This window comes from Folsomia candida, unplaced genomic scaffold (assembly GCF_002217175.1).
Source record: "Folsomia candida strain VU population unplaced genomic scaffold, ASM221717v1 Fcan01_Sc007, whole genome shotgun sequence".
Classification (NCBI taxonomy): domain Eukaryota; kingdom Metazoa; phylum Arthropoda; class Collembola; order Entomobryomorpha; family Isotomidae; genus Folsomia; species Folsomia candida.
This window is the reverse complement of record NW_019091199.1, coordinates 4,319,494-4,333,106: the sequence shown is the minus strand read 5'-3', so window position 1 is coordinate 4,333,106 and position 13,613 is coordinate 4,319,494.

The window sequence follows — 13,613 nt, the reverse complement described above, 5'->3', positions numbered from 1 at the left end:
TGATAAGTGGTTACACCCCAGGAAATGGGATTCCATCAAACCCTATAAATTTTTTACAAAAGTTCTCCTCAAAATTGAAGCGGAACTTTAAATTTTTTTTAACTAATCAAAACACAGTAATTTTATTATTTTGTCACTTGTACCTTGTAGGTAAAATAGTTCTTCAGCAGGAGACACAAAAAAGTTATTAAAATTTGTTTCCAACAAAATTTGACCATTAATTTCCCAAATTAGTTCACGAGTTTTTTATGATTCCCCGTCAGCTGATTAGCTAGGGTCCTTCTTCAAAACTGTTTACCCAAAATCTTCACTGCTTAATTTAATATTACTTAGGACACTTTGAGCTTTGCCCTCAATCTTCATTTGACCCAGTCGGTCCGTTTTCAAGGTCAGCAGGTCAATTTCCCGGTGCACGGTCCGATTGATCACTTTTCATGGAAAAGTATCAGCGACGATGGAGGCCTAACGTTATGTAATTCATTGTGGATTCTTTTATTATTTCATGCAATGATTATCTAGGGTTGTAATATTAACAATTATTCACCTCTGACCTCTTAGGTTATCATGCTATATGAGTAATTCAGTTTGGAAAGTGTTTTTTTGGCTCCTTCCAACTCTGGGGGCACTGGAGGGGGCATTTATAAAGCTATCGGCCTAAAATTTTAAATATATCTTTTTGAGAGTATTATCTTGCAACTGACCAAAAATCAGTTCAAAATTCAACTCCTCGCCAGAGATATTCACCCGCGAATTCGTCAAAACCATGTCCTAACGCCTTTTGTATGTATCGATTGGATGAAAAGTTGAGATCTTAATTAGTGGGAACACGTTGCGTAATAAAAGCCGTTTATTTGCGAGCTAATTTATTGTCAGAGCCCACAAGAAGATAAGCCCATCAGACAAAAAAAATGTTCTTCTTCTCGACTCGTTGTGCCATCATCATCTGCTCCATCATCCTCGTCCATGCAACGTGAAAAGAGGGAGACAATAATCGCACCGTCTGTCAATCTTGATTTAATTGAAAAAGAATTTCCTCATTCCATTTTTTGTCCTCATCACTCTTTCTTCGTGACTAAAATTGATATCATCGACACCAAAGCGACCAAGAAGAAGAAGATGACAGAGCGACAACTTGTCTACAAAAGGCTCAAAAAAGTCCGGAATCTATGTAGGGCGGTGGCTATCTGCATTTTTAGTCAATAATTCTGATGCAGACGACTTGTTATGTATCTATTACGGCCTTTTGTTTAATGTGGAATTGCATGAGGAGTGAGTACCTTAATTGGAAATATTTGTTATCATTTGTTTATTAACAGCGTCAATTGAACTATATTCTGGCTGCCTGCTCCTCCTCATCTTCTGCCGACCGACCCAGAAAAAGGGAGATCATCACATGCTAATTCCCCATTATTATTATTATTAGGCGACTTTACAGCATTTTTGTGAAGGTACTTCAAGGTCGTCTCCATTTAACGTACAAACACACACGCTGCTATTATCTATCTGGGTCTTTTGGTGTGGTGAGGCACAATTGGGCGCAATTAACGAACTTAACTCCTCCGGCCCAACCACGACGACGACGACGACGACGTACGTATACAGAGAGCGTAATGAATTGATTGATGAGAGCAATAATGAGACGAGATGAATCAGGAGGTCTCATTTTTCATCGCACCCTTGCCATTAGAACAATTTAGCCAGAAACACAATATTTTATTTATTCTTTAACCCTGATCGAAAATTGGTCTAATTATAGTTTGCACGTTATCAACTAGATATTTATTTATTGAATATTTTGCAAGGCGTAGATGGAGATGGACCTCCAACAAGACGGAAGCAAACATCAGCTCTGTAATTCATAGCAACTGTTTATCAGCAAATGGTGGCATCTACGTCCTTATTGTTTCTCGATTAATCCATAAATTCTTATTTTGGGTTGGTCCACTCGGTTGGGTTTATGCAGTAAAAATTGGCCCGTGGGTGTTGGTCATATTTTTACACAAGGACTTCACCATGTTTCCCTATTTTTAAAATAATCCTCCAAAGTATTTATTAAAGTTGATGGTTCTGATTAATGCAACATTAATCAAAACGAGTCAAAGAAAGAAAGATAGGATTTTGTAATGGATGCATTGACACAGAGAAGAATTATGATGCGTGGTGGGGATGATCAGCCCTCCCACAAAAATGATGACTGCACAATCATTTCTCGCCGCCGCGACAACAACGCAACGATTGTCGCGAAACAAGTGCCAAGAAATGCCATAAAGTAAAAATGTGTCATTATTACATTTGTTGTTATCCAACCCAGTTGTGTATGATATGATATTATGCTCTTGATACTCCCCATAACGTATGCAAATACAGAGTTCTGTGACTGCCTATGTTGGTGCGGCACTCGCTTTTTGATCTGATTGTGGCAGAAAAATGACTGATGATGTAATTCATGCTCCGAGCCAAGAGCTGCTGGCTGGTTTACTTTCGTTGCTGTGAATTGAAATCGCTGTGCACTTGTTTCAACCGCAACCTCACGCATGAGACGCGAATAAACTCGAATGTGACCAATTGTGGTCTCTCTCTCTCGTGGATAATAATAATGGCTCCTCTGAGACCAGAGCGTTTAAAACTAATGGGAATTCTGTAGCACAACAATTACACGAATAAACTGCAACTGGTAGTGTCACGTCTTTGGCCCACTTTCCACCTGCATAAAAATCGCAAATTCCTCAGATTACTCAACCCTTGTATAAAATGGGACTCGTCGTCGTCATCATCGTGGTGGATTTGCTCCAGCTCTTTTCAACCTCCAACCAACTCACACTTGATCGACTTCATTGTCACGTATGCGATGCATGTCATGTCTCTGATCTGCTAAAATAGTCCTTAAAATAGTCCCATTATTCCACTCCAATTGACTCGGAGCGATTTTTATTTATTGGAATGCAATAACTTTTGGCTGCAGAAATCATTATCATTCCAAGCATTTTGCAAGAACAATGAAGGGAACAATGTGTGCGAAGGATTTATTGGCTTGATTGTACGGATCTTGCCCAGCAGTCGATCAAAAATTCAATTTGCTGAAAGTGGAAGCTGTGATTTTCTGCTGCTTATGTAGGAATGGATTCGTTTATTGATTTCGTTTAGTGGATATTTTGTCCGTATTGTAAATCCACCTGTGGCGAGCTCCCACAACGTTTCATGGTCACAAATGTCATAATAATTTGGAGGATGAATTAGTAGAGATCAATTTCAATTTGGAGTCCAATTGGCAGTAAATAAAATAGCGGAAAGTGAGAGAGCGAGTGAGTGAGAAGGGAGGAGGCGGAGGGATGATCAGTTGATCTACTTGACGTACATGAAATGAGAATGTGTAATCTGATTAAATTGAGGTAATAATTAAATGAAGTGGATCAAAATCAAAGGAATTGAGAACCTCTGCTGCATGGCATTGACTGAGACATCCATCCACCGCCGCTGCCGTCGTCAATAATATGTGAGCATAAGAACAGGAAGGCCGATTAGCTTGTGTTGCCATCATCCTTGTTCTTGTAGGTACATGGGTCCACACCTCGCTCAAGAATTTGACAAAATCTGCTCATTACAAACTTTGCTCTATTTGATGCCAATAAAATCGTCCAGCTTTATTGCGACGAGTAAAAAATCATGCGAGACGAGTAAACGAGCGAGGTAAATAAGACGACACTGACCGGCCTTCTCACAAGGCAGCCCATTAATCCGATAGAGTCTGTTTTTTTGTCCATTATTTCCCATTCGACATCCGCAATGGTAGGTACTCGCATAAATACTATATCCTGAAGATTGGTAGATATTTGTGTGTGCCGTTGCTTTGTGATGAACATCACTTTCCAAGCGACGAAAAAACTCACTCGATCTCTTGACTGGGTCATTAAAATGATTTGTATTTGACATTAAAAAGGCTTCCACTTTCATGACACTTGGTCCCACAACAGAAGCACCCTTCAGCACGTCGTAATTTTAATTATGATCTCATTATTTGCATCTTGTCACGTTTGGTGCTATAATAAGATTGCGAGGAGCGAGGTCTGCGCTGTGTGTGCCGGAAATGGAGCAAAGCAATAAAAGCTATAGGCCGTCCGTGCATGTGATGAACTATTTTCGACCGTTTAATGGGTTGTATAAGGACCATCGAGAGATTATGCAAAGGTTGATCAGTAATTAATCAACACATCCACGAAATGTGTAATGGATGCTCGCCCATCTCATCTCTGTCGTTTAATGGGCTTGCAATTGTTGCATCAATCGAGCTTCTCTTGACGACGACTGCTGTTCATAATAAAAAATGAGAGCAAGGCGAACATCGACAGGAGAGATATTGATTGATGTTCATGGCGATTATAATGTAATAAAGTAGTGAGTGAGTAGAAACCGGTTGGGTGTGGTCTCCCCACAACAATAATAACACGACACAACAGCAGCCTCTTCACCAGTCCAAGGCGACATCATCTCGCTTATTAGTTATTACTCCTCTACGAGAAGAAGACGAAGAAGGGTGGGTCACCAAACTTACTTATTACCAACTAACTAACCACACTTGTGACTATGTAGACGGTGGACGACCCTTCTTCGTCATATTGTCATCCTCACATTATTATTATTATGCCAACCAACTCCTTGCCAGCGTATCGTGGTGGTAATAGTAAATGTTGTAATGAAGAGATTGTTAAAGATGGCCGAGGTAGAAAGTGAACTCTCTTTCACTCCCTGATCTCCTGATCTACTCTAGATTGTGCAAAAACAGTGTGTGCAAATTTAATAATAGGTGGATGAGTGAGTGAGCTGTGCAGTAATCATAATAATGCCGATGATGATGATGGGCGATGGCGATGTAATTAATGAGCTGCTCTCGTATATCATCCTTTCGGCATTTACGACTGATGCGTATGTACGTATGCACATATAATAATCTCTTCTCCTCATAATTCGAAATTGGCTGCAAGGTGAGAGCAGAAGACTGTTGACCTTTCGTGGCCAGTGTTATGATGGTTCTTCACACTTTATTTACACACCAAAGTGATGAACAAGACAAACATCGTAAATCCCCGTGTCATTTTTATTTATGAAGAGAGCGACCAACTCAATCCTCACGTTACGGATATCAACTAATCAGGTGCAAACAGTGCAAATAATATTTATATGTGGAGCAAAATCTCACAACGAGGAAACACGCCATCGTACGAATCCATGGTGTGTACGCACTCGACTAATTGTGTTCAGCAGAATAATGTTCAGACCATTATTATTATTATTACAACTTCATCATCCACACGTCATAATTTGATCGATTTTAATACGGATTGCACACTCAATGGAATTCAATAATGCGTCCCATTACCACTTTTGTTAGGTTATTATGTACAGAAAATAAATATGTTATTTATTTTGTGATACTCGCTCACTCGATCGAGTTGGTTGGTTTGGCGTGTGTGGTTTGCGGATTGGTTGGTCCAATTCTGCGAGTGATCATCAACTCACATCATCAATGTCTTCCTTATTTCTTCCTATTTCTGCTTTCTACACAGGATAAAGACAGCGCGTACCTTCCCCAGCCTAATAATATCACACGGTAATAATGCTCACACAAAAAATATGTGAGACGTGGTGAGACTTCAAGACCACATTTCGTCGTCTCGCTCTTGTTACGTCACATGCATTCACAACAACTCGTCTTTTTGCTCGCTTTCAACAAAAAATATGAACATTTCAATTTTCTAAAACTTGAGATATTACATAGTCGAGTGTTTTTTTTGTAAAAAAAACAGCAAATTATGTGGATTGATACATTCATTTTGAGTGGAAATATGAAATTTTTGATCTGTTTTAAAGAGACCAATAATACTTTGTTCATTCATCCTCTGTGTAAATGATCATTTCATAAATTAGTGTAAATAAATATGACTTATTTTCTCCCCGTGCACATGAACATTGCTCACATTGTTGGGTGGGTGGGTTGTGTGTGAGTGAGAGATAATCTGCCCCAAGGGTCACGAAAGTGGTAAAAAAATGAGAAAAAAAGTTATTGAGATTTCCAACACCAAGAAATAATTTAGATGTAATCTGCCGTAAATGCGAGATGCCCTTTGGCCCACGACCACCACCTACTCCACACCAATCAAACAATGCAGATGTAAATACTTACACAGGCACTAATCAACCAAACGTATGCATGTAAATAGTACAGCTATTTAAAATTCATTTTCATCCTCGTGCATCACTCTTCTCGAAGGATCTGCTAGTCGGAGAATGCCCCAAGATTTCCAAAGTATCGACAAATAAGCACAAGTCTCATTGTGAATCGACTCGGTAAACAAACGGAAGCTAAATGTCCCATTGTTCGAGGAACAAACAGAGCAGTGGCAGTGGTGCAGGGTGAACAATGGGATTAACACATTAATCTAATCTGGCCTGGGAGACGAGAGTAATTTAGTGGAGGGATGAAGTAATGGCGTATTTGTGATTTGCCAATGGGTCATCTCTCACCTTTGCAGGAGACGCGTTTAATAATGTCTTCTTAACCTCTCTCTTACGAGAGATCCATTCGATTGATGCTCGTCGTGACACCCTTTGACATCCAACTCATTCGGAGTGGCTACTCGACTTGATTTCGTGTAATCTCTCCACCACGAAAAACTTTCCTGCGCTGACGACGATTTACGCAAGGGTCGAACGAACGGATTATTAAAGCAGCAACAGCGACGAGGACGACGACGACGACGAATAATAATGAATGGCACTGATTGATGAGATTTGGATTAATGTTGCCCAAAAGTATTTGCCATCTTTTCTCCATTTGAGAAGCAGAAATCGAAAATTTCTCAATAATTGTACGGTTTGGATGCAACGAAGCAGACATCACCACATTTGTTTTTATCGCGTGTGTGGTGGTGGTGTTACTTCACTCGCTAATGGAATGTGTGCCATGTTATTAGTCTTGTTTTGATCTCGCGTCCATGTACGAGAAGAGCGAACGGCAAATCTTCAATCCAAACCGCACAGACCGATCAAGAGAGGATAATTAGCAAATAATTAAAATGAGCTCAGCCAGGCAGATACACAACTGTTTTACGATGATCTCACCTATTACGAGGGCTAATTATCTCTCCTGCCTCGGTACACACCATCTCACCCAACTCTCACCAAAGCGTATTAACAATAATTAATTAATGGAGATCAAGATGGGAATGCTCAAGAAGGAACGATTTCAGGTGTACACTCTGCCAGCCAGGTCAATGGCACTTTGGGCATTAAGTCATCATCATCTCGTCATTAAGTTATGTAAATTATTTCAATTAAAAACCTCGCCATGGCTTATCCATTCGTTTTAATACACGGTGCGCTGCATTTTTTAAATGTGGAAGTCTCGAACACGATGCATGCATACACATTTTATTCGTCACTAGTTGAAATTTTTGAGAAATTCCCCACATGTCTGAGAGGACAGAGTGATATGATAAACTGAATATTGCGATGCATGAGCCTTTTGTTAGGCCAATGGTGGTACCACGAAATGTTGTCACTTGGATGTTCTTACTCTCATTTTCATAGATATGTACATTTATTTAATCATCAGTTTTGTACTTTATCAAAAATGTGTGTATTGTTGTATTTGTTTGGTAATTGGATTCACAGACAGAAAAGTTTTGTGATAAAACAAAAGTGAAACTGTGATACGGTTGACATGTATTTCCGCGAAGATAAGAAGAGAGAGAGAGATGGTTAACATCCATCCCCAAAATATACATGCACACGTACGGCCGGACTTTTGTACATAATAGTCTGCATGCACTTTTGGCCCATTCCACGCAATTGTGTGTGAATGCAGAATCATAACAAGATCAACAACACAAAATCAGAGTTGAACTGTGGAAAATGCTTGATTCATTTTTTGCCGTTTATGAAACTGCATTTGCTGGTTGGGGTGTGGGTGGTGTGGTGAAGAAGGAAAACGAGAGTGGTGTCTATACAGCGGAGGATAGAGCAATAATAACAATAATAATAATAATAATAAGCAGAGCACTTGATTAACCACTTCAACCCTAGGAGACGAGTTTTTTCATACCTTTCACCCCTAGTAACCGCGAATTTTTACCTCCCTTGACCCCGAAATTTTTATCTACTGCATGACGTTAATTCCTGGGCCATGAATTAAAAAATGGTGTTCCCACCGGAATTATTCTGGACACTTTTTTATGAAAATTGATGTGAATAACCTTTCAAGAAGGAATTTTGAGTTGTAATTTGCATTTTTGAGTTGTGGCGAACCACCCATGTTTATAGCCGAAAATAGCCAACACGCCGAATTTTAAAAATGATTGTAATTGCATGAAAAGTTAGACAAGCATGGAGTAATACTTGCATAATAGTACGTAAACTCGCAAATATTGATTATAGCGCCTAAAGCGCCTTAGGAGCCGATTTTGGGCGGGAAAACCAAAAATCCTTACAATGACTTTAAATAGACAGCAATGACAATGAATAATTATCACGTGAGAGGAAATTGCTTGAAAATAGACTATGGCGCATCTGGTGAATAGAAATCAATTTTAAGCGGGAAAACTAAATTCTACTAATTCCTGGAAATCTCTCAATTTTTAATTTTCCCGCCCAAAAGATATTTCAGCGGCCCGATTTACCCGATACGTAATCATTAATTTTGACGTAGTTTACCCTACCGGCAAGATTATTTGTGGTATATAATTAAATCCATGCAATGATGCAATTCATCAAACTTTTAGTTTTCTCGCCCAAAACGCCGTTTGTGCTACATGCGAGCAAAACAATTTCTCTAATCTTATCGTAAAGCGTTGTTGAATTAAATCGGTGTCGAAATTTCCTTGCAAAAACAGTTTTCACAACTCGGCGTGTTGGCTAGATATAGCCACTTGGCTATAAATTTATTTTGCATCCCTTTCTAATGTTATTTCCTAAGAGACAATTTATCTTCCCGCCTAAAGGGCGGGTTGTTGACTCATAACTCTTGCTTTGCTTTGCTTGGAGAGGCAATGACCTAATTTTTTCCGGATACGACACATAGTCGTAGGCCGGCGTGAACGGAAAATACGCCACATAGTCGTATCCGTTGTCAAGGGTCAATACGACACATCGTCGTATTCCGGTGCCAAGGGAACTTACGCCACATGGTCGTACTCGGCGTAATGGTCAAAAACGCCACATAGTCGTTATAGGGGCGAAGTGGTTAAGAAATGCGCAAGACGCCCTCATCTCCCTCTCGCATGTCTTGGTTAAGTCGGGCTTATCGTGACGACGAGGAAAGCGCCTGACATCTCACTCACTCACCAAATGGAGAGTTCATACACAGAATCGTATATTGTAGACGGCAATCTCTCGTGTAATATGCAATGCACTCTTTGCTCTCATTATCTCGTAACCATATTTACCTCGTTGTTCAGACTCGCAGGTCCTTGCCCTCCTCCTCCCCACTCAATCACAGCCAAACAAACACAAAATTCTACATTCTGGACACCTCAAGCATCTCGACTTCTTCCAGGAGAAGAATTCTGCGATGGTGCTTTCTCCTGCATCCTTCATGGCATTTGTTCGGGATATGTTCAATTTGGGGCAATTATATACATACAATTTGGGTGAAATGATCAAATAATATGTGGTAAATATTGTGTGGATCTTGTCTCGACGTGAAATTGAGACAACGCGTTAAAATAGAAATTTTTGGATTGGCATAGTCTTCCGGAAGCTTTGCGATTACATGTTATCTCTTCATCATCATTCTCCCAAAGAGTTTCTTGAGATTTGTTGTGAAACGGAAAGTGCTGTATTCTTAAAACTATGAAAATGAGATGATTAGGTGGTTGCCATCATTATGGGAGATCAACAATGTGCAACACTGCTGCTCGTACCAACTGCATGTCGTCGTCGTTGTTTATGTACGAAGCGTTTATCTGGTGGTTCCTAGAGCGGGACGTGTGTTGACCTCTGAGGTATCTTGGCAGAATGTATGAGTGCATCGAATGGTCAGGCAGCTAGGGAATGACCTCTTCTCTCTCTTGGGAAAGACCGTGGCCAGATAAGTCTTATATCACAGAGTGCACCCTCAGTTCTCATCTTGTGAGTAAACAATGCGTAAAGTTGAGAAATGCTGCTTTTTGGTTACGGTCCCATCCCTTCGATCTCACTCACTTAACGAAATCTCTTCTCGAAATTATAATTATTGCGTGAATTCATTGAATCATATTCGCCACTGCCTTCCTCTCCTCCTCCTCCACACACCACTGACACACTGCACTCCACTCTCAGAAACCACCACCAAAGAAATTAATGTGCTCTACCAGTGCAATAATAATTGTGGTAAAATTGGCAAAAAAACACAATCCGTGTTCTACACCATTTGAGTCCTGAGCACACTTTCCTCTCTGAATTTCGCATGTAATGGGTCACAAATTGTGATGACTTTTAGTATTCGACGAGTACACACTGCTGCGGTCTTGGTCGTACATGTTTCTTGGTTGGTTCATGGTGTGGTCTCCTCCTCCATTAATTCCGCTCCTAATGTGTGTTAAAAATTTCGTGTAATTTAATTGAGACGTTTGAAGGATATGAAATTGAAATTGAAATTATAGTGGTTAATTAAAAACAGAGTCGTAACATATCAACAGTCATTGTAGGAGTACACGAGAGCCTGTTGTCTTTCCGACCAAGTGGACATGTCATAATAATTTTGTTAATGTTTCTACTCTGATGTGAATAACAATAACAATGTGGAATGAGGAATGTCATAAAATTCTGCTAATTCTTCACCATTTCATTCCGCCGCAATTCATTCAACCCAAAAAAGAGGATACTTATTGTTTTCCAACAAACAACCACACCACCACTGCGATTGTTGTGCTTCTGCCGTAATGTTAACGCTGGTTATTCTCACTCATAAGAAGAAATCACAGATTTAGCTGCAAAAACTGGATCAATTTAATTTCTATTTCGCCAACTCATATCGCTCAAAGAGATGTTTGGCTCTTGATTTCAAACGGCATGCAATTCATCGCTCATATCGTTGCTGTCGAAATTCATCAGGGTTGAAGACAAGCAATATAGTTTCTTAAAGTTCATAAATATTTCTCATCTTTGTGTAAGAATGAGATACTTTGAGTCAGGGATTAATAAATCATCTGAATTCTGGGAACGTATAATGGCCAAACAAGGACCACAACCGTCTGGATAAAAAGGATGAATGGAGTCTTGTGTATTCTGTGAGACGACCGAGTGTGCCAGAGGCTAATCGCTCATGATGATCTTCTACAGCTCCCTCCTCGTGATGAGCTATTTAGGAGGAAGCTTTTGTTCTCCCCCTATTTTTTGCACATTTAAATTTTATCCTTTCCAGAAAAGTGTACAAGAGTCATTCATAACGAATTCAGCAGCGCGTGTGATTCATCACAAGACGGGCTAATTGCTATGCAGAGCGGACCATGTGAGATGCACACTTCAACGTCCAAAGTGTAAGTGCCATCCTGATGAACTTGTCTAAATACTCATCTTAAATAATTCGAGCGTTTTGTATTCTCCGCAGCAAAGCATCCTCACATATTGTTAGTTCACTCGTTTATCCAAATTCTCAAAGTCAAAAGTCACATAAATGTCTGGAATTTTGAAACATCTACATGCGGTGCGGAATGACTGTAATTTTGAGCAATTCCAACCAAATTTGTGGGGATGGACACTGATGTGCATGATAAACGATGTCAGAGAAAAAAGAACAAGACCGGTCTTCACAACGAGAACAAAGAGGACACTGATTATTGGCAATGAATTATGTGGATATATGTATACCAACCCATCATTATTTTGAGCCACTTGGAGTGATTTATGATCAATGTGTCAGTCAGTGCAGGTAAAAATGGAAGCAGAAGAACGAGACGATTTAGATATGCGACAAGAATCCGTCTCAATCCGCACCTCGTCGTCATTAATAAGTACGCTGACCACTGAATTCTATGCGTGTCGCTTATTTTTATCCATGCCAAGTCATCCCAGAGAGATTGGGTGATGAGCAAGAATGTTTGATTGGCTGGATGCTGTCGTTACACAATAATCTCACACGAATGACATCTCACGTCGCAGTAATAATTATGCATGCATTGTATCACAAAGAGGCACCTGCTCTCCCATTGTGTACCCAAGTATAAGAATATATGCAAAGGTGATGCAGTAATTTATTACATGTGCGATGAAAGCAAATCCATTTTTTATTAGCTCACATGATCTTACGGAAATTCACATGGGACAGAATTTTAGCAGAGAGAGAGAGAGAGAAGCTTTTGACACTTTTCTTTTAAAAGTTCACGGAATAATACGTAAGCCATAAAGTCGGTAATGTCAGCGTGCCTGCTGAATTTTAATAAGTTTGGGTGGTTTTGGGTAGACAAATAATGAGAGAGTGAATCATACATTATTGAAATGTGAGGCGGTTAAATGTGCAATTAAGAGCGAGACCAATTAAATGGGAGAACTTTGGCTTTATTTCTTTTAATTGCTGTGCCTTCCGAGTATTTCAATGTTTGGACACTTGAGTGAAAAAGTCTCTCGTATTTTAAAGGGAAACGTATCATTATCCGCAGTTACTCACGTTTAGAGAAACATGGGCGCTTTGTCTTGCATCAATATGTGACCTGCCGCCGGGGTTCCTTCCGGGCCATTTTCTACATGATTTTCCTCACATCTCGCACTTTTGACAAGTGTCTGCCTACTGACGATGAGATGCGGCTCTCAAAAAAAGTCTCTCAAATTTAGCATCAACTCGTTGTTGTTGTTGTTTTGGTTGCTCAACCGAGTGGAGAAATCTGCCATTATCAAACAAATTATTAATCTATCCCTCGCGCATATTAACGCTGCTTTTATTGAGGAAACATTCTTCAAGTCTGAAATTAGGAGCCAAAAATCTAATCCCAGACAAATGAGCAGTTTCACTTTCATCATCACTGGTCACCAAACGAATTGCGATTACGCTGCGAATTACGGCATATTAATCTCGTGTTTTTGTAATATTTTAACTTTTTATTCCTTCCTTCATTGAGCAACGCGAAGGAGGAGGTGCGTGGTGGGATGAATGCGTCCATTTGTTGGGCGGCCCTGCATCCCTCGAGTTTTAATGGAGCGTGATTGTGGTGGTGCGAAGCGTAATGATTTAATTTCGGCGAAAGAAAAGCGATTAAATCAGCCGAGAGTGAGAGGAAGGATAGAAGGAAAATAGGAACTGTTCTACTCTGGATTCGCAAATCATGTAAAAAATGCTTTTGGATTAAGCCTTAAATGAGTGTTAATGGGATATTGTTGCGGCGAAGGGATGACGAATGAGAGAAGCGGACGAAGGAAATTAACGCGGATCGTCGTCGTCGTCGTCGTCGTGTGATAGCATTATGCACAGGACGAGGCAGAGTGATCGTATTCCCATTGTTGTCACCTCTCAATTGTTTGCCCTGTCTTAAGAAGTCTGCACAGAGTCCTTCACCCAATTCCCTTTTTCATACTTTTTTCCCCACAAAGAGCCACCGACAGGGGAGGACTTGCACATTCGATTCGCCCCAGTCATCGCCAGAATGTAT